This window comes from Schistocerca nitens, chromosome 1 (assembly GCF_023898315.1).
Source record: "Schistocerca nitens isolate TAMUIC-IGC-003100 chromosome 1, iqSchNite1.1, whole genome shotgun sequence".
In the NCBI taxonomy this organism is placed as follows: Eukaryota; Metazoa; Arthropoda; class Insecta; order Orthoptera; family Acrididae; genus Schistocerca; species Schistocerca nitens.
This window is the reverse complement of record NC_064614.1, coordinates 577909414-577936993: the sequence shown is the minus strand read 5'-3', so window position 1 is coordinate 577936993 and position 27580 is coordinate 577909414.

Below are 27580 nucleotides of genomic sequence, written 5' to 3'. Positions count from 1 at the left end.
ACATCTAGAATGACGAATATTTGCTGACATTCGAACAGCGAAATCGGCCGACCATAAGGCGTAGTGCTATGGCTCCGCCGGCCGAAGTGGCCGTGCGGTTAAAGGCGCTGCAGTCTGGAACCGCAAGACCGCTACGGTCGCAGGTTCGAATCCTGCCTCGGGCATGGATGTTTGTGATGTCCTTAGGTTAGTTAGGTTTAACTAGTTCTAAGTTCTAGGGGACTAATAACCTCAGCAGTTGAGTCCCATAGTGCTCAGAGCCATTTTTTTTTTGCTATGGCTCCCCTTTCCAACTGTCGCACGCTCACTGAAATGACAGGTAAATGACTACGTTCCGTGAAGGAATGATTAGTGGACATCATGTATCTATACGGTGGCACACGAAATGTGTTACCAGTTGTTTCTTTCACAGTTTACGACGCACATTAGATATCCCGCTGGGATCTCTACAGCAGCACCAGCAGAGCTTGGAAAAACAAATGAGTTACGAAATAACGTGTAATTCACGATTCTGCCGCTAGGAGACTAGTAAGCAGCAATGACTGACAATGGAAGACTGACGAGACAGCAACGACCGGCAATTGTGTTACTTTTTCGCGAAACGAAAAGCCTTGTCGTGACTTAGAGGCGTTTTCGACAACAGTTTAACACACCATGGGTCCCTTGCAAGAAGACCATCCACAAGTGGTACGATAAATTTGAACAGAAGGAACAGTATTGGAAGCGAAGCAACCACGGCGTAAGCCTGTTTGTTCGCCGGAGCATATTGAAGCGGTACGAGTTGCTGTACAGAGAAGTTCCGGGAAATCGTGTAGAAAGGCAGCAGTGCAACTGGGAATATCCTGACGCTCCGTTCAATGCATTCTTAAAAGTGACCTCCATATGTACCCATACAAGATGACCTGTGCACAGGAGCTCGCTGAAGAACACAAGCAGCAGAGACTACTGTTTGCTCTGTGGGCGGAGGATAGGGAAGAAACTAAACAACGTTTGGTTTTCAGACAAGGCGCATTTTCATTTAGACGGTGTGGTTAACAAACAAAATGTACGCTTTTGGGCCACTGAAAACCCACAAGTGCTTCATGAATGACATCATGCTCCGAGGATTACAGCGTGGACAGCAATTTCCATTCACCGACTTATTGGACCCTTTTTCTTTGAAGAAACTGTGAACAGCGAGCGTTATTTGAGCATGCTTCGCAATAGCTTAATTCCACAGCTTCTTGCTACTGCCTTGCCCTTCAACACGCAGTGGTTCATGCAAGATGGAGCAAGGCCACATACTGCAAACACTGTTGCAGTTTTTACACGAGCATTTCGACAAGCGGATCATTTCACTCAGGTTTCCAGGTCGCTTCAATGACGGGAAAAAATTGGCCCCCCAATAGTCCAGACCTCAATCCATGTGACTTTTTTCTTTAGGGGGTACCTAAAGGAAAAAATTTTCCCGAAACGTCCACGTGATTTAATGGAGCTCAGAAGACTTATTCTTCAAGCTTGCAGTGAAATTACGGAAGACATGTGCCGTAGGGTAATCACTAACTTCAGTGTTCGTTTGAAGACAGTTAGGAAACGAAATGGAGGACATATCGAGCATGTGCTGAGTTAGAACAAATCTACATGGACAGCTCCTCATTGTAGTATATGTTCCTTTCAGATTGTATTGACAATAAAGTTTATATTCAAAAACAAAACGGTAACACATCTCGTGCGCCACACTGTATTTGATTCCTAGCAGCATGAATCGTCTGTCGCTGGAGCAACGTAGCGTTGCAAGCATTTGGCAAATGTTGCAGGTCACTCCAGTTCCAAAGAAGGGTCATAGACATATTTTTAATATGTTGTTAAATAATCTAACACGTTTTATGATTGTGCATTGTTATGTTCGTCGAAACCAAAAATATCCTCTGTAAGAATCAATATTTATTCCTCAAGTAGTGGTCCTATGAGACTCAGATCTTTGTTCATATAAGAGATCCAGAAGAGAGAGCTATGAGATAGCTGGGACAAGGTTAAGACTGTGTTCTTTAATTTTCGGTAGACAGTAGTTACGCATCAACACTATCACTTGGTGAAGGAAATTCTAACTTGAAAATACAAGTCCAGCTTTGTGACTGATGGATGATTTTGTAGAGGATACAATTAGTAAATCTTTCCTAGCGGAGAAAAGACGCAGTTATTTGATTACACCATTTGTCATCAGTCACAATCATAATAGACGTAGGGTTACGTTCGGAACGATTTAAAATAAAACTGCCATAAAGTAGGAGGCAAGGTTTATTGACACTTTGTAAACACAATGAAGTCCGAATCCGAAAGCGTAGTCGCCAGTGAAGTGCAATAATCATCACTGAAAGCACGTTTATTATTGGAACCAACGTGCAGGCAGACCAGCCTCCTCTTGAAAATGTTGTTATTTATACTAACATGGAAACGCTAGAAATGTCGACAACCACCGAGAAATGATACACTCCAAACAATAACTGCTGGTGACGGGTTTTGCACTGGAGACCCGCAGAATGTCACCCGAACAACGCTAAACACTCCTCCACACAACATCGGCACGCAGCACAGCCCGCGGCAGTACGCCAGACTGAAGTCGACTGGAAGAATAACGAATGATGGAGCTTACAAAATCCTTACCCGTTTGATCCTTAAATATTGTCTGTCATTGTGGTATATTTATCAGACAGGATTTGTGGAAAAGGTAGGAAATATTTGAAGAACAAGTGCGCGTGAGTCCGCTTCGATAGCTGTGCCGTCAGCATGGCTGGTTGCTAACGACAGGAGTCCGTGTTCGATTCCCGGCCGGGTCGGGGACTTACTCCGCTCGGGGACTGGGTGTTACGTTGTTCTCACGTTCGTATCGTCGTAATGGACTAAAAACTGCGCGTCGAGGAGATGCTGATCCACCTCCATTGACAGGCGCTGTATTATGCATCACCGAAACACTTATTGTTCATGTGCTGAGAACGCAGGTTAGAATAAGAGTCACTAAATGTATTAGTTTCTTCCAAATATCTCATAAAGTGCCCACTGTCGCAAAAATCTCAGAACTTACAGCTTACGTAGACGTTTAGTGACAGACCTGCTTCTCGCGTACCATTAACGAATGGTACAGGAACATCGCAGGTGGCTGCCGGAGTACGAATACAGATGTAGATCTCTCGTACAACACTTAGCACCGTCTATACCGCTTTGTATGCGAGTCTGTCCTGCCTCTGAGAGGGCACCTCGCTGCCCAGTAATTTCAGTCACTTGCTTCATACTTCCGCTTTCATATATGAGAATTCAGTAGATTCCATGTCATTAACTGCTTCACTCGCGGTGTTGCCGTTTTCGCGCTTATGGCGTAGACGTGAACATATCACATCGCATATAGTACATCGTATCTGAATATTTTAGCTTTTTCAAATAATAAACTAAGCTCTTATAATCTGTTCTAGATCTACACGTATATCTACATCAGTACTTCGCGAGCCACCTGTCGGCGTGTTGCGCAGGAGGGCACTTCGGGTACCACTACACTGATCCCCCTTTCCCTGTTACACCGCGAACGGCGTATGGGAAGAATGTCTGTGTGTAAGCCTTTGTATTAGCTCTGACTTCTCGAATTTTGTGATCGTGGTCTCTTGGCGAGGTGTTTGTGGCAGGAAGTAATATATTGTTAGACTCTTTCCGGAAAATACTGTCTCGAAATTTAAACAGTAAACCTCTACATGATGCACAACGCCTCTATTATATCGCCTGCCACTTGAGTAAGTTGACTATCTCTGTAACGTTATCGCGCCAGCTAAACGAACGCGTGACGAAACGCGCCACCTTTCCTTGGGTCTCCTCTATTTCTCCTGTCAGTCCCATGCCGTAAGAGTCTCAGGTCGATGAACAGTACTAAAGACCCTGGCGAACAAGCGCCTTGTAAGCCATTTCTTTGATGGATGAGTTCCATTCTCCTTCAGATCCTTTCTATGACTCGGTCTGGCATCTGCTTTTCGTACTATTTCTGTTACGTGGCCATTTCACTTAAGATCGGTGTGGTTGCTTCTCTCATTTTCTTCATACAAGAAACGCATAAAATAATCTATTCAGAATGCCAGATTCAGAGAATATTTGGACAACTGTATGTCAAGACTTTAACAGCGCATTGTAATTTGTCGAAGTTTTACGAAGCGATTGTCATGGGTTTTATTCGTTTCCACACCATACCATAGTTATCGTTCTCTTACGCCCATTTTCCCCACTCTTGCTTGCTGTGACGTAAATATTTGATACTGCTCTTGTAAGATCACGCACACGATGGAGAGTCATAGGGGGTAGAGCACCTGTTTCTCGCTGCACAATAAATAATTTCTCAGCCAGTTTGCCGTCCACGTTATCAGTAGGCATAATTGTATATGAATGTGTTAGGGCGTTGATGTCAGTTGATCTTGCTACAACGCTTTTGGTACCTCTAATTTCCAGGGTAACTTTCATATGCATTTCCTCTTCAAATACCGATTGGTCGGAGTTGAAAACAAATTCATTATTGAACGATGGTTTCAAATGGTTCAAATGGCTCTGAGCACTATGAGACTTGACATCTGAGGTCATCAGTCCCCTAGAACTGCCAGAGGCAGGATTCGAACCTGCGACCGTAGCTGCTGCGGTTCCGGGCTGAAGCGTCTAGAACCGCTCGGCCACAGCGGCCGCCACTGAACAATGGGATAAGTTTGTCTCGTATACGACTTTTCGGGGCGATTCCGCAGTTTGCTGTGCATCGCCAAGTTGACGATTTGTTTGAAATTTCGTTATCTTACATCTTCCAATTCTGTAGCATTGTTTGGAGTTACGCAACAAACCACTGCTTTCATGGAAATCACTGTATTCTACGTCGCGCGCAGTTCGATGTGCATAACGTAGTAGGTCACTTCTTTATACATCCTGTAAACTGTATAGAGCATCCTTCAGACGCGAAAATACCAGCTTTTGTTGCCTAGTCCTCCCTTGAGATCTTAGATTTTATTATGCACTACACGGTAATTCGCAGAGTTAAGCCATACATTCCACTGGCTCATCTTTCAGAAACGCTAATATTTCATCTGCCACTTCTTTCTCACTCTGCGAAATTCCTTGAGTCCGTGTCTGACGAAATGTCAACTTCGGCAACTGTTGTTTTAGATATAATGCAATGTTTGCTTTGTTCGTCGTTGCCATTGCTCTGTTTTGTATCATCACCACCAGCATTGTAGCACTGTTGTCAGTTACTCGTCGTCTGAGCAGTCCAACTACGCTGAGTATCTTCACGCTGTGCTCATCATTGGATACCCCCAGTCCCGCCCCCTGTTGCCATTAGCAGCGAATGTTGTGGTTGCACGGTAGACAGTATCTGGAGCGTCGAATGCCGTAAATATCATTAACCTTTTGCGACGTCGCACTCCAGGGGTTCCTAGTAAGAAAGAAAAGCACAGCCTCCTCTTGCTGAATGTCATAAAAATATCCACAAACATAACGGATGTAAATATCAAGAATCAGAACGGCACTCGAATCGAGTAGGTTTCATTCCTCACATGAAAGAGGAAACGTAGTTTTCTCCTGATCATTTAGCTCCTTGTGTTAAAAAATGACAGAAGTTGTCATATCTTGTTAACTGCTACCTTTTGCCCCGTGACACATGAGTTCATCAGAAGGTATTGCAGTAGAGGGATAGCTCGATAGCTTACATAAAGGTTAGAAGTCATACAATACCTTTTTAGCAGAACTTTTTAATTAAAATACAGATTTAAAAGCCTTGACTCCAAAACTAAATTCATCTTCTGTTCGCGTTTGTGAAGATAGCGGGTGATGTAATTGAAAAAGCCGCAAAGGATTGCATTACTGTGATGAATATTTCAAATTTGCTTAGGATTGGGGGAGTAACAGAACTAAACACTGATCCTTCTTTGGAAACGTCTTTCCTCCTAATCCAGATGCGTGCATCCTGGTATTTCTCATGTCTACCCTAAGACATTTCAGGTAAATTTTATGATGTTTCAGTACACAATTGTGTCGGCTGATGGTCCTGAGTGCTATCCAATAACGTAGTTGTCAATGCGATATTAAAAATAAGACTACGCGTCAGAACGATCTTCATCACACCCCGAAGGTCTTCCTGAACGTGGAGAGCCATTAATGTCAAAAGGATTCTCCTCCAAACGATGAAACCTTTTTCTTGCCATGCTCTGTCAGTGGCATTATCGCCACACACGGCGCAAATACTTGTGGCTATCTCTGCTGCTGCTGCTGCTGCTGCTGCTGCTGCCAACCCTCTACTGAACTCAAACAGGAGAGAATGTGGGAAATGTTCAGATTTCTCCATTTTGCACTGTATTCTCTAGCGTCGACATCTCCACTCACTATCTCCAAATGACAAAACGACAATATGTAAACTCAGATAGCAACTATGAACTACAAATAATAAATGACAAACAATAAATAAACCCATGGCAAGCGGAATACCAATATGCAAAACAGGAATGCTTCGAACTTGCGCACCAACGAAATAAAGTGAAAGATTCGAAGACTTTCTCTGCCACTCAGTTTTTTAAACAAAACTTCACAAGGTTTAGAATAATGCATCTACCACAAAAAAATTATCATCATGAAGTTAAATCAATATTATGCACTCAAATTCTGCGCTGTACAGCAACAATGTGGTCATCAACTTTATACTCACTCTGAGAAACGTAAACGAAGCAAGCAAAGAGAATGAAGTTCTTACTTGTCTGGATAGTTCAAATGGCTCTGAGCACTATGGGACTTAACATCTGAGGTCATCAGTCCCGTAGAACTTAGAACTAATCAAACCTAACTAACCTAAGGACATCACACACATCCATGCCCGAGGCATGATTCGAACCTGTGACCGCAGCGGTCGCGCAATTCCAGAGTGAAGTGCCTAGAACCACTTGGTCACCACCGTCGGCTACTTGTCTGGAGAGAAGCGAAGTATTCAATGAGCAAATTAATCTCTAAAGGTATCGTTGACTCTTTTAAGGTTACTTGAGAACAATCTAAACTTGTGAAAGCTGTCTGAGTTCTATCGGACTGCGTACATTTGGAATTCACGACGGTCACAGGGCGTCCCTGCTGGCTGTGCCAACGTCTCTCTCCGTCGATCTCCAGTCCAGTCGCTACGCCGTCCTAAGCAGAGTGCCCGCACAGTCGATTACCGCCACTATATTACTACGTCGGCCCAGCCACTGTTACGTCTTTCGTCATTACGTATATTGTGAATAGCGCAGATTTGTCCGTTATTAACACTTCTCTTACAAGTCTCGGAATTTTGTCTTTATTTATTTCTCCGAAAAACTTCTACTTCATTCTGTATTTTCCTTTTACCTCTAGTTCACTTCGATAAATCAGTTTATCTTCTCGGTTGAGGTGTGGGTTCACAGACTGCGTCTCAGATTTTCTGGAAGCAGGACGTCCACGTGCACCAATGTTCTACAACATTCTCGGCCCCCTGTACAGTGTTCCCATATGGATGGCTTCCAGCCACATTTCGACTTCGTATCACCACCTGCGCAAAGATTTCGCATCGTACTTCATCCCGTGACAAGACTCTGAATACTGTTACCTGCTAAGGACGAAAACGAAACTGTTTCCCCCGTCCCTCTTCATTATGGTGTATGTTGAATTGATTTCAGTTAATTTATGGACTACTAGTTATTGCCAGAAATAAATACTTTTTCATCCCAGGTAATTGCCGCGTTTCATGTAGAGGTTTCAAAATCTCATCTATGCTTTTAAAGTGAATCCTAAAATTTGCGTTATTCTGTAGGGCACGATGGTTTCACGTTAACCTCTCTGTTAAATACAAACAAGATGACACGCTTTAACACTAACTTTCTACTTGCGTTCCATAATTCCTTCAAAGACGGATAATGGTTGTAATTTTTTTGTACGTCGTCATCAGTCTTCTTACTGATCCCTCTCCTGTGCCAACCCATTCATCTCAGAGTTCCCCTTGCACCCAACATTACCGATTATTTGTTTTATTTATTTAAATCTGTGTCGTACCCTACAGTTTTTACCCTGTAATACCGTAGAAGTTACTCCTTGATGACTTAATATATCAATATATTCTTGTCAATGTTTTCCTCTTGCTCCTCTCCTGGCCGAGGTTGCGGAGAAGCTCCTTAATTCTTATTTTATCAGTCCACCTATTTTTCATTATCATTCTATAACCATTCATCTCAAATGCGTCGTTTCTCTTCTTTTCCGACCTCTCCAAAGACCATGATTCACTGCTATACAATGCCTGTGCTCCAAACGTTGATTCGCAGAAATTTCATATTCAAGTTAAGGCAGACATTTGGAACAAGAACCCCTTTTTTGCCAGGAATGCACACTCTGAATCCGCTAGCCTGCGTTTTATCTCCCCATTGTGTCGTTCCTTGTGTTCTTTTGTTTCCATGGTAGCAGAATTCCTTCACTTAGTCTACTTCGTGGTCCCCAATTGTGATGCGTATTGATTATCTTATTTCCGATACTCTTCATTACTTTCGTCTTTCTCCACGTCAGTCTCTGTCGTGTTTGCTTATTACACTGACAATCCAGGTCCTGCAGTTCTTCCTCATTTTGGCCGGCCTGCGGCCTGAGTGGACGAGCGGTTCTAGGCTCTTCCGTCCGGAACCGCGCTGCTGCTACGGTCGCAGGTTCGAATCCTACCTCGGCCATGGATGTGTGTGATGTCCTTAGGTTAGTTACGTTTAAGTAGTTCTAAGTTCTAGGGGACTGATGACCTCAGATTTTAAGTCCCATAGTGCTCAGAGCCATTTGAACCATTCTTCCTCATTTTCACAGAGGACAGCAATGTCATCAGCGAACCTTAGCACGTATCCTTTCAACCGGAATTTTAACCCCCCCTCCGGCTGAAACTTTACTTCTGTCATTGCTACTTCAATGTATAGATTGAACAATAGGGCGAAAAGACCGCTTACCTTTGTTATACCCTTTCTAATAACTACATAATATTTGTCAAAGTTCTGACATAATTTTTGGACAAAGACTCATCGATGAACAAAAATGAAGGCGTAGACTGGTGGTACGTAATAAATAAACCCGAATTGTTACTTAGGCCTCACAATGTTTCGCTGCTACCGTTACCATGATTTACATCACTGTTCCACTTTTTTCTAGATACATAATTAGAAGAAAATGCATCTGTTATGTAAAGAAAGCATAGTTGCTTAAATTTATCCGAGAAACAAATGTCACGAATATTAACAACACTGTAACTAAATCACTCTTCGAGGACTCTCTCCATGAAATACTTTGTTTCTTAATCTCGAAGAATTAATGAGATGTAACTAGTTTTTTTCACATGTGAAATCCTAAAAACAACTGTTACGGGAAGTGCTGCACCATGAAGGAATGGGGCAAATGATCTTACCCACTTCTAGCCGTTAAAGCTTCTTCACCATGAAAGCAGGATGGGGAATATATGAAAATGGCATTAAGTGTACTGCATGCTTGGCCATGCAAATAATTGTCATTTCAGCACCACCACGAAAAATAGGTGTTCGTAACGCCGTCTACAATCTGTATGTAAGGAAAGTTCAGTGAGCGTTTTCTAGTTCATACATTATATATTCATGTTGATTGTTTGTGTTAGGCTTCCAGTAAGGAGGAGAGACGTCTACCAGTACGTGGCGGACAGCTGTTGAGACAGCTATTTACCATTTCGCTACACGGCGGTTCGCATTGGCCCGAGTCCCACAACTGTGACGGAATGTGGCCATCGATTTGTTCAGGAATGCCATACTCCATGCCCTGCAGGTTCTGAAAGACACCATACCAGTACTGTCGTACGACCGCGTCACGTATCCTCAGTGAAGAGTTGGTCTTGTTTGCATCAAGACAAGTATCCACACGGACTGTACGGTCATGTCTGGAGCACCTCGTACTGTCAGCTGAATCCTGGTTGTGCCTACAGCATTATGATAGGCGTATCCATGTGTGGAGGCTCCGGGGAGACCGAACGTTAGCAGACGGCTTTCGTCACTGTCGTCCGCGCCCAACACTTTGTCATGATATGGGATGCCACCAAATGCACAAAATTACCACCTCTGTTTCCATAGCCGGTAATTTGGACAGCAGCCGTTACACTTCCGGCGTGTTGAGGCCAGAGGTATCTTTGATAGCGTTGTCTGCCAGGACTGTGTATAGTGAGGGATTACAACGCCTCCCCGATGTTAAATATCCCAATAAAACCAAACCACTGAGTTTGAAAGGGGGCGACAGTTACTCTACGAGAATGTGGTAGCCGTGAATACCGAATTTATAGATTTAAGTGGTTGTAAATTTAAGAGAGACGCGCAAATACAAAATAGATGGGCCAAAGACATAGGGGGCGTGTTGTAAATCTTGCAGAAGACCACAAAATTCATGGAATGAGGGTGTATCATCCACACTTAGTTTGTACAGCTGCTCTTCGTGAGGGTCCTTCGCCCAGGAGATTCGGAGATGCCAAATGAAAGACGCAGATACGGGCATTAGCGTATCGATTGCAATAAATAGGCGTTTCCGATGGAATTTCTTTAGCATGGATTACAGTAACTGGTGAGTAATAGTAAGCAAGCGCGCGCTTTTGTGTGTGTGTGTGTGTGTGTGTGTGTGTGTGTGTGTGTGTGTGTGTGTGTGTGTGTGTGTGTGTCGGCGACTATATATAAAGAGGGCATGGTAAAGTTGGCTTTCCACTGCGACAAATGTCATAACTGTGGTGGAACCATGTAGAAAAATAGTTAAAGATATGCTCTTTCTTGTAAAAATAAATTTGTTTAAAAACGTCTTTGAGGTTTTCTTTTATTTGCGAAACGGTGCTTACTTTCTGAACATGCTTCGTATTAATGCCGTAGCTAAAACAAAAGGGAGTAGGGATGAGGACAGAAGAAAGTGACAAAACAGTGAGATCTGACTGATCACCTATGGTATGTGAATAAGCACAGAAAGAACTGAACCTCAGTGTCAGATGCAGGCAGCACAACGAGTAGCAGCTGCGCTGTGTCGCCATCCTCTGGCTACTCTTTCCACAACGTTACATGCTGAGAACATGCGGCAGGTATCACTTTGCTGAATGGGGCGGCTGAGAACAGTATTGAGGAAGATTTTTGTCAGGAACGGTACCAGAGGCCTCGGTAAGGGCCGCAGTAGAGAACATCCGCTCTCACCGGCAAATTTCTGGCCTGCACGTTTCTGTATAGGTGTATTGGCCTTTCTGGTTTTATTCACGAGATTCCTATAGACTTGCACGAGACTCAATCCATACGGCGACACCCATCTCTTGTCGTTCATGTTTCCCTATGTTAAGGTGTTTAGCAGTGCCTCATCTTCGCATAACTGATGAGAAGCTGTTACCATGCATTCAACAGCCGTTCTGTAATTTCAAAGCTGTTGCAATTTAACATTAAAATGCAGTACTTCCTCCAGGATGCATTTTTTTAGACAAATTCTGCTCTTTAGCAGATTATACTTAACAAACAGGTGAAAACAGATCATGCTTAGTAGGACCACCCTTTCCTCTAGCCACAATGGTTTTAACGGGTGAAGTTGTGTACTTCAGGAAAAAATTATTACTGTAGAACCGACAATTCGCTTCGATTAAATTGTCTTCTTTAAGCGTCTAATACTGACTAAGCTGAATTACTATTTCCAATAAACGATCTATTACTTGTGCAGTCCGATTTTCGAGGAGGATGAAAATTTCTCGAGCTATCATGACCGACTGACAGTGGAAATGATATTACAAAGGGATTGACTAGTTTTTGATACACCAATATGATGACAATGTGTATAAATCTTTGATGTAGTTCGTTTATATCTCTTCATTTCTTCGTGAAGCTGCTGTTAACGTTTTACATTACGCTACTGTCCATCTAGGCAGGACACGAGGTATACGTCACTAACCTGAACGAAGTACGAACCTTCCCGCTGTGCGTTTCTCGTAGTCATTAGAGATTAGAAAAACAGTTGTAATGTCTACGTGGTAACACTGTTAAAACTGTTTTGAAACCGACGTGTTGTTGTGGGAGAGAAGCGGTCTGTATTGAGACAGATTTTGCTTGGACGGTAGCCATGATTAAGTCCAGAGAAGAACGTGGCAGCCATCACCTCCCGACACGGCGCAGCTGTTGCTCCAAGGCTCGGACTCGTCAACAGTCGTAGCTGGCGATTCATCTCTCGGTTGTGTAGTGGTTCAAATGCCTTCAGAATTTCAGAAAAATATAGCAACCTTCAAAGAACTACTTTTTATTTTTACGGCTGTCCTTCGAAAGGCAGTGTCTGGACGTTGGTGCAGTGAAACTATAGGAAGTAGAAAATTCTTTCTCACGAATTTCATTAATATGCGCATCATCGTCATTAGCCTGATGTCACACACGAAAATCAGCAATGGAACTCAAGTGAGATATTTCTGCTGCCCTTCAAAACTGACGATACCCTTCAACAAGGAAACTGTCATTTCATGATGGCTAGCTAAATAGAACGTTGATATTAACAAAAAACCGATTGGTTGTTGTAAATTTCTTCTTACTTTCTAGACTGTATAACGGGTAGCTGAAATGAATGGAAGGAAGGAAGGAAGATTGGATTTAACGTCTCGTCGATAACGAGGTCATTAGAGACGGAGCACACGCTCAGCTTGTGTCAAGGATGGGGAAGCAAATCAGCCGTGCCCTTTCACAGGATCCATCCCCGCATTTGCCTGGAGCGATTAAGGGAAATCAGGGAAGACCTAAATCCGGATGGTCGGAAGCGGATTTGAACCGTTGTCCTTCCGAACGCGAGTCCAGTATGTTAACCACTCATCGCCGAAATAAACTGATAATACTACCATGTTCATTAAAGTGTATATAGTGGGAGTAAAAAGTTCAAAAACATGAATATTGTACAAGAAGAATCATCACTAAAAATTTCAGTTACATACTTACTCAGTTAATAAGATTTCCCGCCGGCCGGGGTGGCCGAGTGGTTGCACGTCCAAATGTCAGTAAGATACGTGCGAAATTGTTTCCTTTGGAATTGCATTTTAGAGTGAAAGATTATTTTTAGAGGTATATATCTCGTAGTTCAAGGTTGAGGTGGAGGACGCCTCTCACCTGTGGGGGAAACCGTGCGGACTGCATTCTACTGAAATGCTGCAGCAGCATGCAGACGCCTCTGCTCGTCCTAACACGGCACGGACATCCTGACACCTCAGAGGAGCTCACACACTACGCTCTTCCGGACTAAGAACACGGGTGGAACCTCTGAATCAACCACAGTTGGCGAATATTTCTCGGTTGCCGCTTAGTACAATGGTAATGCAAACTAGTAAGGGGGCAAGTTCCAGAGATGTCTGCATCGTCACGCGAAACCTTCTCGTGCACTTCCAGAAACGCTCCGAATATGTGTAAAGAGGGACTGTGGTGCACTTCAGTCGCAGCACTTTTTCCATCAGATATGTGTTACACAACAACTCGAACAGTTTACAAGCAAGGAAAGTCTCGCAGCTCGAAGGCCTGTAACTGCTTTAAAATTATTTTAAAATGCTGTATGTTCACCACTCATAAAGGTCACGAATTTGTGTAAATCGATGTTCGAAGGATAACGAGTAGAATAGAGTTCTCTTCACAAACAACACTGTACAGCAGACAGTTACGACTAGCAAATTCACACGAGTGGTAAACAAGTATTTACTTTGTAGAACCTAATATTTTCTAGAAACAATGAATGTTGACCTGTGCAGGATTTACGGAGTCGCATTTTACTAAATATAATTTTCTGTGTTGTTCTACGTTTTTCGTTTATTCGTATTCGAGGAGCAGTTCTAGAGTTCCAGTGAAACGATTCAAGTAAATTGAAATGGGACAGATCTGTATAATGTGAGCACTGTGGCTTTTGATAGTCGACCACTGCAGTGGGGATGCATTGAAAAAGATGTGTCTTGTATACATATTGTTCTTGTCACGTGTGCATACCGTTTCACTTCTCTGTGTTTTAATCACTTCATTGTGACTGTAAATTTGCGTGCATCGATCGTATAGGAATGTATATTTTTGGGGATAAATGTGATTGGTAGGACACATCTCCGTAGTTTCAAATAATTTTTATTCGCCTTTAGCTGTTGATGCTAGAGTACTTTCATTAGAAGGAGCGAAGGAAGCAAGCAAGTAAGCAAGCATGGAATCATGGCAGTAGTGTACGGTCTCGTCGGCGGCGAGGTCATCCGAGACGGAGCACGAACTACGATTGGACAAGGATGGGCCATTCAGGGAAACATCGGAAAAGCCGAAATCAGGATAGCTGAACGAGGATGTGAAGCACGCTCCTCGCTGACGCCGGCCGCTGGGCCCAGCAGTTCTAGGCGCTTCAGTCCGGAACCGCGGTGCTGCTATGGTCGCAGGTTCGAATCCTGCCTCGGGCATGGACGTGTGTGATGTCCTTAGGTTAGTTAGGTTTAATTAGTTCTAAGTTCTAGGGGACTGATGACGTCATATGTTAAGTCCCATAGTGCTCAGAGCCATTTGAATCTTCCGCTGACTGATACTGCGCCTTATCTTCCGGTCATCTTCCAGAGAATGCATTACTAAGGGTACTACAATTCTCTTCCCTAGCAAAAGTTTCTCTCTGTTGAATGTATGCATTTCATTTGAAGTCGAGTAAGATCACACATTGCATGACTGTAATACATCAGCTACTTCTATTAAGGCCTATATTGTGAGGAGTGCGACTTTTAATTAAAATAACGCAGAATTTTATTTTATTTTTATAACTGTGACGCGTTCTGCCCAGAATGCCGCCAGGGGTAGCTTAACAAGATCATGTCGCCTTAACAGTTACGTGAGTTGTTTACTCACAAATAAGATCAGAAACGAGACGTGCATCTTCCATTTCTTGTTGCACTGCACTTCATTAGATAGGGCTGTTCAAACGAAAGTACGTTTCGTCCAAATGACCTCAATATCGACCAGTGTGTTCGACATAACCGCCGTCGTGGCTTGCTGTATATATTCTCCCAGGGATAAACAGCTTTATCAGCCTAGCATGTTCGTGTTCTCCCGCTGCGGGGACCAGGTGTTTCTAGTATTACACTGATTGTACTTTGCAGGAGGCACGCTGCGGTAAATTACTCTCTGGGGAGCGCTATACTGCAGGAAATACAGTTTGCGACTGCAACGTTAGCGTAGACAGCCGCTCTATTTCAAACCTTCTGGACACTTACATATGTTGTTCTTAGCGGTATTCAGGTTTCTCTGTCACAGCATTACAAGGTTAAGTTACGACCTAGTCCACTCCATTTCGTATATTTATTCTTATGTTGTGCTTGAATACAAAAGACACTTCTATAATATAAAATACAACTTTGTCCAGAATATGTACCTCATGATCGAAACAAATTGGAGTTTCCCTGTGACAGTATTATGTTAACTGTCCAGTAACCATATTACTGTAAAACAGATAGTTCAAATACGATTTAACGTACGAAGAGAGAAACAGCTAGGCTACCACCGTTTTTTTTTTTTTTTTTTTCGTGTGAAAAGTCGAGAGAGAAACTTACGCTTCCAGTGTCTGGCAGAATAGCTGCAATACAGGGTGCCCAGAAAAGAATGTTATAGTTCCAGCGGTATGTTATAACAGTTTACGTTAGACTATCGAAAACAAATCATACATCGAAGTTAAGGTAGAATAACCTACTTCTTCTAACATGTTCAACAAGCGCACCTTTAATTATACGGCATACATCGCATCTAAAATCCAGTCCTTCCCAGACTTTGGCTAACAAGTCCGGAATAGTGGAAGCAATAGCCTCTTTAGTTCTGTGTCTCATCTCTGGCAAATCATAAGGTAATGACGAAACATAGACAAGATCTTCTATACAACCCCAAAGGATAAAATCGCGTGGCATGAGGTCAGTTGAACGTGGAGGCCATCGAAAACGAGCTGTTACCGTATTGGCCCTTAGGACCAGTCCGACGGAATTCTGCGTTCAACCACTCTCGTACAACAAGCTGCTAATGGGGTGGGAGGGGCTCCATCTTCTTGCCAAATAAAATTTTCAGGTTCACTTTCTAATTGCGGAAAGACCCATTCTTACAACGTATCCTTGTAAGCCACCCTTATACCGAGCTTCAGCAAAAAAGTAAATAAATAAAGGTTCGTACACTTGACGTAGGACACAGCGGAGGAAACTTCTACATCAGATAGATTCCCCAAAGTTAAAAGTTCATGAGGATATCCTGACCGCCCAGATATGAATATTACGGACATTTATCTTCGCACGTGGTGAAAAGCTGCGTAATATGTAAACACCTACGACCAAGGAAGTCGCCTTCCCGTTGCTACACTTCACCTGCAAAGTTTTGTGACTGCGGTGCCACCACAACTATACAATTAACTGAAACAAAATTTGTGCCGGATCTTGACTCGAACCTGGATTCCCTGCTTCACGCGAACGTTAGCCCTAAAAGGCTAGGCGCAAATTGAGACGCGTATAGCGCGTGTGGCGCGACGCTGCGCAGCGCGCGTTTTTGTAACATCACAGGTTCAAATGCGCCGCCAGGTCGCGCGGCGTTGTGGTTGAGGCACAGTTTCTCGCGTCGCGCTTGCCTCGCTAGCACCGTGGGAAATCTGAGGCGGGGAGCGCAAAAGTAGCCCGGCCATATGCTCACATCGGAATGGCGCATATCAGCATTGCCAATACGATAAATTTTGCCTTCCTGTGTACTGAATTTTATTGTCTTTGGGTAGTATTTCGTTTTTCGCCATTTAAACGCTCCAGCTTTCTTCGTTAGCATGATATACTTTTCTGTTATTTATATCTGCATAGTTTTGTTTTGTTTTGTTTTTCTTCTGTCAAGAAAAATGTATACTTCAGTAACTGATGAGCCATTGGCCGCTGGAATTGCACCATATGCCTACGCGATGTTTTCAGATCGCAAGAAGGGACAGAGGGTAGGGAAAGGGAAGCAAGGAATATTATAAAATCATGTGATTAAGAATCAAGGCAGGAAAGTAAAGCAAGGTTATATTCTCGCTGCCTAGTAAGCTAGCGTATCCGTACGATCTGTTACAAAAATTTAGAAAGGGATAATCTCTACAGGTGTGATCCCTTTGTGCTTGTGGTAAAAAGCGTCCAAGATCTGAAGTATAGAAGTTTCACTGTGATTACTCTGATATGGATGTAATAATGTAATACAACACACTGTAGTACATGCATGTGAACAACATATTTCCACTGCAAGCTAGAAACAGTCGAAAAGCAGTCACAAATAACAATGTTTTAATTGGTTCGCCGTGATGAGAAAAAGCATTTAAATTGTTGCATGGACATTATCAGCATTAATAAACTATATAACTACAGGCTACACAAATGAAGAAAATGGTCGGTATTATTACGAAAGTAGGAATATCCTAAAACAGTGTTATGATTAAATATATTTAATTTGTTGAAATGTGCTGCTGACAAAGGCAGATCTACTTTCATGACAATGTTTTTCGAACTCCATCTCACAAGGCACACATGGCTAGCTTGTGCATTCCTGTCGCGCGCATTATCCTTCACTGCTGACGATATACTGACCATTATGTTGTGCGACAGCTCAATTGTTTATTTTTCTCAATAACAACTATTTTATTCGCGATCACGCATTGTCAGTTTGGCAAGTCCTAGGTGAGTAAACAGTATCTGGCATGTGCCTATCATTCCGCCTGAAGGAACGCTCGTCATTATTTTAATACTGCTCAGATCAAGAGAAGGAATAAAATCCTTTGGTAAGTTTCCATTCCAGTCTCTCAGTGTTACGAATACAATGGGTTACGCGGATTCCACAAAAATTCCAACAGAATTGCCAATCTGTTTTTGTATGAGTTGTTAACCTTTTCTCATTCGAAGAAGCATCACCATTTATGAGTAAAAGCCACATTTCTCTTGGTGACTGGTTTAATTGTACTTCCTTTGTCACAATGTAATTTGCAAACTCATCTCACAGCAGCTATTGAGACAGAATTCCGAAACGGAGAGCCTCATTAAACAAGTAATTGGCAATCACAGAGCTCAATAGCTTACGAAAAACCTCATAGTATCGGTTTGCAGTAACATAAAAGAAGAAATTTCATGTTTATTTTCATACTAAGAAGCTCTTGTTTCGCTAGGTGACGATAACTCTTAAAAAAATTAGTCACTGGAGTGAAATAAATAAAAAAAAAGTAGTGATACATCGCCATAGATAAGAAAGTTCCGTGTGTTTAATAATTGGCAAAACACTCTCCTCCTTGTGTGCTATCATTCGCCAAACTTTTGTTTCGATGTCTCGAGCAGTTTAGGAGATATGAGAGATGTTGCGAGTATTTCATTCTCGCGGGCGTGAGATCGGAAGTGAGCGCGCTACATGGGATCCATTTTCTCGATATCGGAGGCAGATAGAGATCTCCCAAGTCTAAACAAAAATTCAGCATGTTAGCTAAATTTCATACGCAGCAACATACGGTGTAATACGCAGCCTACAGCTTCGGCTGTCCGAGCACGTTTCACGGACAGACTCAAACTTCCGTACGTCGTAGTGCCTGCTTCCCATAGTTCTCGCACAGTTATGTGATTTCCGCACAGGCAGAGACTTAATTAATTTTCTTTGTCTGGTTGCTTTGGCATGAAATACATTAGTGCAGTGTATGTATTTAACAGCGTATGTAAAATTCAATGCAGAGTTCCTTTGGACATGCATGCATTCCTGGGTATGTATTTATCCTAATTTTGTATTAGTTTATCTCCTCCGTCCCTCTCTCACTGTCCATATCCTCCTCTCCCGCCTCCACAGTTGTTCCCCTCCTCCATATCCATCTTTTCACCCCCCTCTCCTCTATTTGTCCACCTCCCCCTCCCCCATTCTCTCTCCACCTTATCATCCTCACCTTACGGGGGTGGTTGCTTGATCTTACCTTAACAGTATTTCTTTCCTGGTAGTTAGTAATACGTGTATAACGTTTCGTTTGAAATCGATCGAGAGGTTTAAGAGGGAACACGTACCATAATATGTATGAACGTATTAATGCTGAGGTCAACTTTGATGGTAGTTGTTTGTTCTCCAGATTTCAAATGGCTCTAAGCACTATGGGACTCAACATCTTAGGTCATCAGTCCCCTAGAACTTAGAACTACTTAAACCTCACTAACCTAAGGACATCACACACATCCATGCCCGAGGGAGAATTCGAACCTGCGACCTGCGACCGTAGCAGCAGCGCGGTTCCAGTCTGGAGCGCCTAGAACCGTTCGGTCATAGCGGCCGGCTCCATGTTCAATTAAAGGTTTGTATTGAACACAGAATAATTTTTGTGTATATAATTCTGCATTCTTATCTTTGACATAAGATCCATAATGGGTGATCGGTTCATCAATCGTAGAAATATCCAAGAACTAACAGCAGAGAGGTTAACAATCGAATCGACCGGCCGGTGTGACCGAGCGGTTCTAGGCGCTTCAGTCTGGAACCGCGCGACCGCTACGGTCGCAGGTTCGTATCCTGCTTCTGGCATGGATGTGTGTGGTGTCCTTACGTTAGTTAAGTTTAAAAGTTCTAGGGGACTGATGACCTCAAATATTAAGTCCCATAGTGCTCAGAGCCCTTTGAACCATTTTGTTAACAATCGAATCGTCCAGATGTTTTCTCAGTTTATTAAAGGATTCATTCCTCAGCCATTAGCTCAAATGGCATAATCGTTACTTCTTTCGGCAGCAGCTCGATCTCTTTCAAAAGTATAATCATATAAATTTTAATTTTTTGAAGCGTCTGTATAGATAGACGTAGCGCTTTTATAGTCTATTTAAAATGCCGTAATTTAAGTTTCCATAGCCAAAGTAAAGTTATAAAGCCATATGTGGAACCAGTACTCTGATCTTCTGATATACACTCTATGACACAAAAATGACGCACTACGAAGAAATTATTCGCACGAGACGAAAATCGGTAGACGTGATGTATATGTACAGACAAACAAACGATGACTATTTCAGAGACGCTAGATGGTTTATTCAAGAGAGAGAACTTCACAAATTGAGCAAGTCTATAATGCGTCGGTCCATGTCTGACTCTTGTGCAAGCAATTATTCGGCTTGCATTGATTGAGGGAGTTGTTGAATGCACTCCTGAGGGATATTGTGCCAAATTCTGTCCAGATGCCACGTTAGATCGTCAAAATCCCGAGACGGTTGTAGGAGACCTACCCATAATGCTTCAAATGTTCTCAGTTGGGGTGAGATCCGGCGACCTTACTGGCCTAAGCAGGATTTGGCAAGCAGGAAGACAAGGAGTAGAGACTCGCCGCGTTCACGCGGGCATTATCTTGCAGAAATGTAAGACCAGGATGGCTTGCCATGGAGGGCAACAAGCCGGGTCGTAGAATATCGTCGACGTACCGCTCTGCTATAGTGGTACCGCGTATGACAACTAAGGGCATCCTGGTATTCAAAGAAAGGACACCCAGACCATCTCTCCTGGTTGTCGGGCCGTATGGCGGGCGACAGTCAGGTTGGTATCCAACAGCTATTCGAGGCGTCTCCAGACACATCTTCGGCGTGGAATCTCTTTGACTGGATTATAAATGTCTTCACTGTCGAGTCCCGCTTCACACTGAGCTGCGATGACAGGCGAGTACGTGTATGGAGACGGCTGTCGGACACCGTCACTGTCGCTCGCCACGCGGCCCGGAAACCAGGAGTGCCATTTCTTTTAATACCAGGACACCATTGGTTGTCATCCGCGGCACCATTGCAGCGCATCGGTACGTCGACAATATTCTACGCCCCGTTTATTGCCCTTCTTGGCAAGCCATCGCGGGCTCACATTTCAGGAAGATAATGTCCGCCCACAAACGGCGAGTGTTTCTACTGCTTGACTTGGTGCTTGGCGAACCATACGTTAGCCAGCAAGGTCGCGTACATTAGGGGCAGGGCCTCCCGCCAACCATCCCGGGATTTCGATTATCAAACGCGCCAATTGGACAGAATTTGGCACGATCGCCGAGAAGGACATCTGACAACTCAATCAGTGCCAAGCCCAATAACTGAATGCATAAGCGACAGAGGTGGACTAATGCGTTACTGACTTGGTCAATTGGTGAAGCTACTTCTCTTGAATAAATGATCTAGTTTTTCAAAATTGTAACCATTTGTTTGTCCGTACATGCAGATAACATCTACTGACTTTCGTCCCATTGGGATAACTCCTTCGTAGTGCTTCGGTCTTCTTTTCCCTTGTGCAGATAAACTTCTTTCAATAAACGGACTAATTTTCTAACACATCGGTACAACGGAAGCTAAACTTCAGGTCAGCTAATATCTGGTCATGAAGGAAAAATCCGTTAAGAAAACAAATGATTATCAAATGGTTCAAATGGCTCTGAGCACTATGGGACTCAACTGCTGAGGTCATTAGTCCCCTAGAACTTAGAACTAGTTAAACCTAACTAACCTAAGGACATCACATACATCCATGACCGAGGCAGGATTCGAACCTGCGACCGTAGCGGTCTTGCGGTTCCAGACTGCAGCGCCTTTAACCGCACGGCCACTTCGGCCGGCAAATGATTATCGTACCGTATTTTGTTTGAACTGAGGGCGTTTTAAAATTATGCACTCAGATACTTGAGATGTAAGTGAAAAGGTGCCTAATTTGTCTCGACAGAGAGAGCGTTAGTCAGTGTGAATTTCTCTGGTTCAATTGGTTCAAATGGCTCTGAGCACTATGGGACTTCACTTCTGAGGTCATCAGTCGCCTAGAACTTAGAACTAATTAAACCTAACTAACCTAAGGACATCACACATCCATGCCCGAGGCAGGATTCGAACCTGCGACCGTAGCGGTCGCTCGGTTCCAGACTGTAGCGCCCAGAACCGCACGGTCACTCCGGCCGGCGTGAATTTCTCTGCCCCCAGAGTCAGTCTGGGAGCTTTACACTAATAATTCATCTAGTCGACTTAGACTTGCCTGGAGCAGAACAAAACAGGCATTTAATCGTATTAGGAGTCGAATAATCTTTTTCCAGTATCTACTTGTAAGTCCACTCCCCAGCTTATACCCATTGCAGCATGTAATATATTGATAGACTTTCACAGTTTACGACAATTGTTGTGATGTGTGCCTGCCATCGAAGTTTATGATCAGTGTGACGTCCAAGGTATTCGGTTACCGTTTCGTAGTTAGTACGACCCACACTTGAACGTTTCCTCGAAATGGATTGCAGCCGCTCCACTTGTCACACTGCTGTCGGCAGTCTTCACAGTTGCAGAGCCTTAACCAGCATGTGTCTTTTTCTGCAGATTTCGCAGCGACGTCTGATATCTATAAAAGCGATCTTCGTTAACTGCCTTCCAGTTAGAAGGCGATAGGTCGTGACTGAGCTCCTTCCTCGATGCAAGTTGTTGGCAAGTTAGGTTGGGGCTAGTATCGTCCTCTGTCGTGGCTGCTGTCAGGGCAGCTTCATCTCGCTCCTCCTCCGTGACTCCGAAAGGGCGTCCAAACCTCCGATCTCCGACTCGTCGATCGTCTCCCCCTCCACAACAACGGGAACAGGGAGGATGACTGCAGGTTACCAACCCTCTGGCCGCCAGCTGTCCCAGTCCATGGGGCCGCGAGTATTAGCCACCCAGCAGCTCCGCAAGACCCGAGGTATAAACAAGAGGCCCTAAGAGGACTCAGTGTGACATCGACCCTCCGCTACCGGAAAACCCAGCCACTGGCTACCTGCTATGGATCTATTGCCTACCATCCACCTGCCAGAGTAGCTCTATCGTGAAGCCCTCTCTCCGTAGGCGACTTGACTTCGAACAGTTCAGTAACAAATCAGAGCAACAGCGGTTGTGAGTCGACAACCGAAATAAAGTGGAATGTGTAGGAAAGGCAATCCCTAGAATTTAGCAGTTCACTCGCCCCGAAGAGAACCGCTGCAAAGATGGTCGAAACGTCGGTTGTATAGTTGTTTTAGGGCTTGATATTGACGTTGTGTAACACTCAAGCAAGATTGTATCCAGAGGGATACTGGCGGTGAAAGTCAACGAACTTCACTATTGTTTTGTTGTGGAGCATGACTCATGACGCATGATGCAGTATTACTAAAAGAAATAGCCACTGGGCAGTGTATATGAGATTTCTTAATCAGTGACACGCTTTTAGCTAAAGCAGCTTGCAGTGGCATGGGGAGCGCGATTACTGCGCGCCCTGTGCGCACTGTCGTGTCGTGTCGTGTTGTGTTGTACTGGGCCGTGCTGCGGTCGCCCGTCCGCGCACTTAAATTTTGTGCCGTAATGGCGTGCCGGCCACCTGATACGCCGTAATGGGCCGGCTGCCTGCCTTCGCGGTGTCACGAGCGAGCCGCGTGCTCCCGTGTCACACACTAGTGCGTCCCCACCACTGTGCACATGAGCCGAGGCGTTCCTCGAAGCATTTCGACGACTGGAAGGTCACTCTGGGCGGGACGTCCTTAAACTTCAATTTGACAAAATTAAGGAAAAGGTTGCATGAATGTTTACGCGGAATCCGCAGCTGTGATACATACCATGTAAATTGAAAGTGGAGGGGGGAGGAGGGTAGGAAAAGGGAAAGGGGAAAGGAATGATTGGCGATAAGTGAAAATGTGTGCCAGACCAGCACTCTAATCGGCAGTCTCCTGCTTTCTAGGCAGTTGAATTAACCACTGCGCCATACGAACATTCTGTTCATCGCAAATGTGCGGACTATCTCATTCATATAATTCATTCGCATCAATGGCCAATTAATCCACAACTTTCATTGCGGATGAACATTTATGTTAGACATCCAGTGGGCATGGAGGAGTGTGGGGTCAGCCGAGGAGTGTACGTAGATAGTGCGCTCATTCGCTATAAACATTGTGTCCGGGTGACACAGTGGTTAACACGGCTGACTAATACGCAGGAGATCCGGAATTCGAGTCTTGGTCCGGGACACATTTTCATTCGTCGCCGCTGATTTCGCATGAAGTTCCTTACCCTTCCGTTCATGTCTCCCCACGCCACCTTCAATTAAGATAATAACAAAGAGGTGATAGAATATTCTAACACTTGACGAACGACACGTGGTGTGTTTAATGTCTGAAGAATGGCCAAATACTGTTGTCGGTGAAATACAAGCACTCAAAGAAAAAGTAATGGTATCACACACACCAGAAGGAACTTAGTTAACATGGCTTTGATGTTCAGGATCGAGTGTTCACGAAACGGGGATACAATTGCTAACTTTAATCCAGAAGTATATTTCACTTATATAATGTTCTTCAACAAAGTTCCGCCTCCGATGTTGAGTGTTGAGGCCCAAAAAGGCTGCACTCGATTCTGTGCTTATAAACTTACGGTCCGTTACGTCTGATTGGGATAGCTGAGGGACTGTTGGGGGGGGGTTTCAAAGCAGAACCTCAACAAAGCTGTCAACAGCAGTAGCAGCACTGCTATCGTTGAAGTTCTGGCACAGTATTTGTATCAAAGGATTACACAAGCAGTCTTGTTGTTGTTGTTGTTGTTGTTGTTGTTGTCGTCGTCTTCAGTCCTGAGACTCGTTTGATGCAGCTCTCCATGCTACCCTATCGTGTGCAAGCTTCTTCATCTCCCAGTACCTACTGCAGCCTACATCCTTCTGAATCTCCTTAGTGTATTCATCTCTTGGTCTCCCTCTACGATTTTTACCCTCCACGCTGCCCTCCAGTACTAAATTGGTTATCCCTTGATGCCTCAGAATATGCCCTACCAACCGATCCCTTCTTCTGGTCAAGTTGTGCCACAAACTCCTCTTCTCCCCAATTCTATTCAATACCTCCTCATTAGTTATGTGATCTACCCATTTATTCTTCAGTATTCTTCTGTAGCACCACATTTCGAAAGCTTCTATTCTCTTCTTGTCCAAACTAGTTATCGTCCATGTTTCACTTCCATACATGGCTACACTCCATACAAATACTTTCAGATACGACTTCCTGACACTTAAATCTGTACTCGGTGTTAACAAAGTTCTCTTCTTCAGAAACACTTTCCTTTGCTGTCTCTGACAGAATTACAATGTCATCGGCGAACCTCAAGGTTTTTATTTCTTCTCCATGGATTTTAATACCTACTCCGAATTTTTCTTTTGTTTCCTTTACTGCTTGCTCAATATACAGATTGAATAACATCGGGGAGAGGCTGCAACCCTGACTCACTCCCTTCCCAACCACTGCTTCCCTTTCATGCCCCTCGACTCTTATAACTGCCATCTGGTTTCTGTACAAATTGTAAATAGCCTTTCGCTCCCTGTATTTTACCCCTGCCACCTTCAGAATTAGAAAGAGCGTATTCCAGTCAACATTGTTAAAAGCTTTCTCCAAGTCTACAAATGCTAGAAACGTAGGTTTGCCTTTTATTAATCTAGCTTCTAAGATAAGTCGTAGGGTCAGTATTGCCTCACGTGTTCCAACATTTCTACGGAATCCAAACTGATCTTCCCCGAGGTCGGCTTCTACTAGTTTTTTCATTCGTCTGCAAAGAATCCGCGTTAGTATTTTGCAGCCGTGACTTATTAAACTGATAGTTCGGTAATTTTCACATCTGTCAACACCTCCTTTCTTTGGGATTGGAATTATTATATTCTTCTTGAAGTCTGAGGGTATTTCGCCTGTTTCATACATCTTGCTCACCAGATGGTAGAGTTTCGTCAGAACTGGCTCTCCCAAGGCCGTCAGTAGTTCTAATGGAATGTTGTCTACTCCCGGGGCCTTGTTTCGACTCAGGTCTTTCAGTGCTCTGTCAAACTCTTCACGCAGTATTATATCCCCCATTTCATCTTCATCTACATCCTCTTCCTTTACCATAATATTGTCCTCAAGTACATCGCCCTTGTATAGACCCTCTATATACTCCTTCCACCTTTCTGCTTTCCCTTCTTTGCTTAGAACTGGGTTTCCATCTGAGCTTTTGATATTCATTCAAGTGGTTCTCTTCTCTCCAAAGGTCCCTTTAATTTTCCTGTAGGCAGTATGTATCTTACCCCTAGTGAGATAAGCCTCTACATCCTTACATTTGTCCTCTAGCCATCCCTGCTTAGCCATTTTGCACCTCCTGTCGATCTCATTTTTGAGACGTTTGTATTCCTTTGCAGCTTCATTTACTTAATTTTTATATTTTCTCCTTTCATCAATTAAATTCAATATTTCTTCTGTTACCCAAGGATTTCTACTAGCCCTCGTCTTTTTACTTACTTGATCCTCTGCTGCCTTCACTACTTCATCCCTCAAAGCTACCCATTCTTCTTCTACTGTATTTCTGTCCCCAATTCCTGTCAGTTGTTCCCTTATGCTATCCCTGAAACTCTGTACAACCTTTGGTTTAGTCAGTTTATCCAGGTCCCATCTTCTTAAATTCCCACCTTTTTGCAGTTTCTTCAATATTAATCTACAGGTCATAACCAATAGATTGTGGTCAGAATCCACATCTGCCCCTGGAAATGTCTTACAATTTAAAACCTGGTTCCTAAATCTCTGTCTTACCATTATATAATCTATCTGAAACCTGTCAGTATCTCCAGGGTTCTTCCACGTATACAACCTTCTTTCATGATTCTTGAACCAAGTGTTAGCTATGATTAAGTTGTGCTCTGTGCATAATTCTACCAGGCGGCTTCCTCTTTCATTTCATACCCCCAATCCATATTCACCTACTACGTTTCCTTCTCTCCCTTTTCCTACTGCCGAATTCCAGTCACCCATGACTATTAAATTTTCGTCTCCCCTCACAATCTGAATAATTTCTTTTATTTCATCATACATTTCTTCAATTTCTTCGTCATCTGCAGAGCTAGTTGGCATATAAACTTGTACTACTGTAGTAGGTGTGGGCTGTTTGTAGTAGCTTACCCGCATTCCTAGTTTCCTATTCATTATTAAACCTACTGCTGCATTACCCCTATTTGATTTTGTGTTTATAACCGTGTAGTCACCTGACCAGAAGTCTTGTTCCTCCTTCCACCGAACTTCACTAAATCACACTAATCTTACTTTAACCTATCCATTTCCCTTTTTAAATTTTCTAACCTACCTGCCCGATTAAGGGATCTGACATTCCACGCTCCGATGCGTAGAACGCGTTTTCTTTCTCCTGATAACGACGTTCTCTTGAGTAGTCCCCGCCCGGAGATCCGAATGGGGGACTATTTTACCTCCGAAATATTTTACCCAAGAGGACGCCATCGTCATTTAACCATACAGTAAAGCTGCATGCCCTCGGGAAAAATTACGGCCGTGGTTTCCCCTTGCTTTCAGCCGTTCGCAGTACCAGCACAGCAAGGCCGTTTTGGTTAGTGTTACAAGGCCAGATCAGTCAATCATCCAGAGTGTTGCCCTTGCAACTACTGAAAAGGTTGCTGCCTCTCTTCAGGAACCATATTTATAGAGAATTCAGGAACACGGTAGAAGTTTGAGTCGAATTCATGTTTACATAAAACTGCAATATGTTTCGTTCTATTTCATTCTGTAATACGTTTCACATAAAAAAAAACGGCAATGACAGCGAACTGTTCCAACCACATGAAAATGCTGGCGTCTCCCTGTG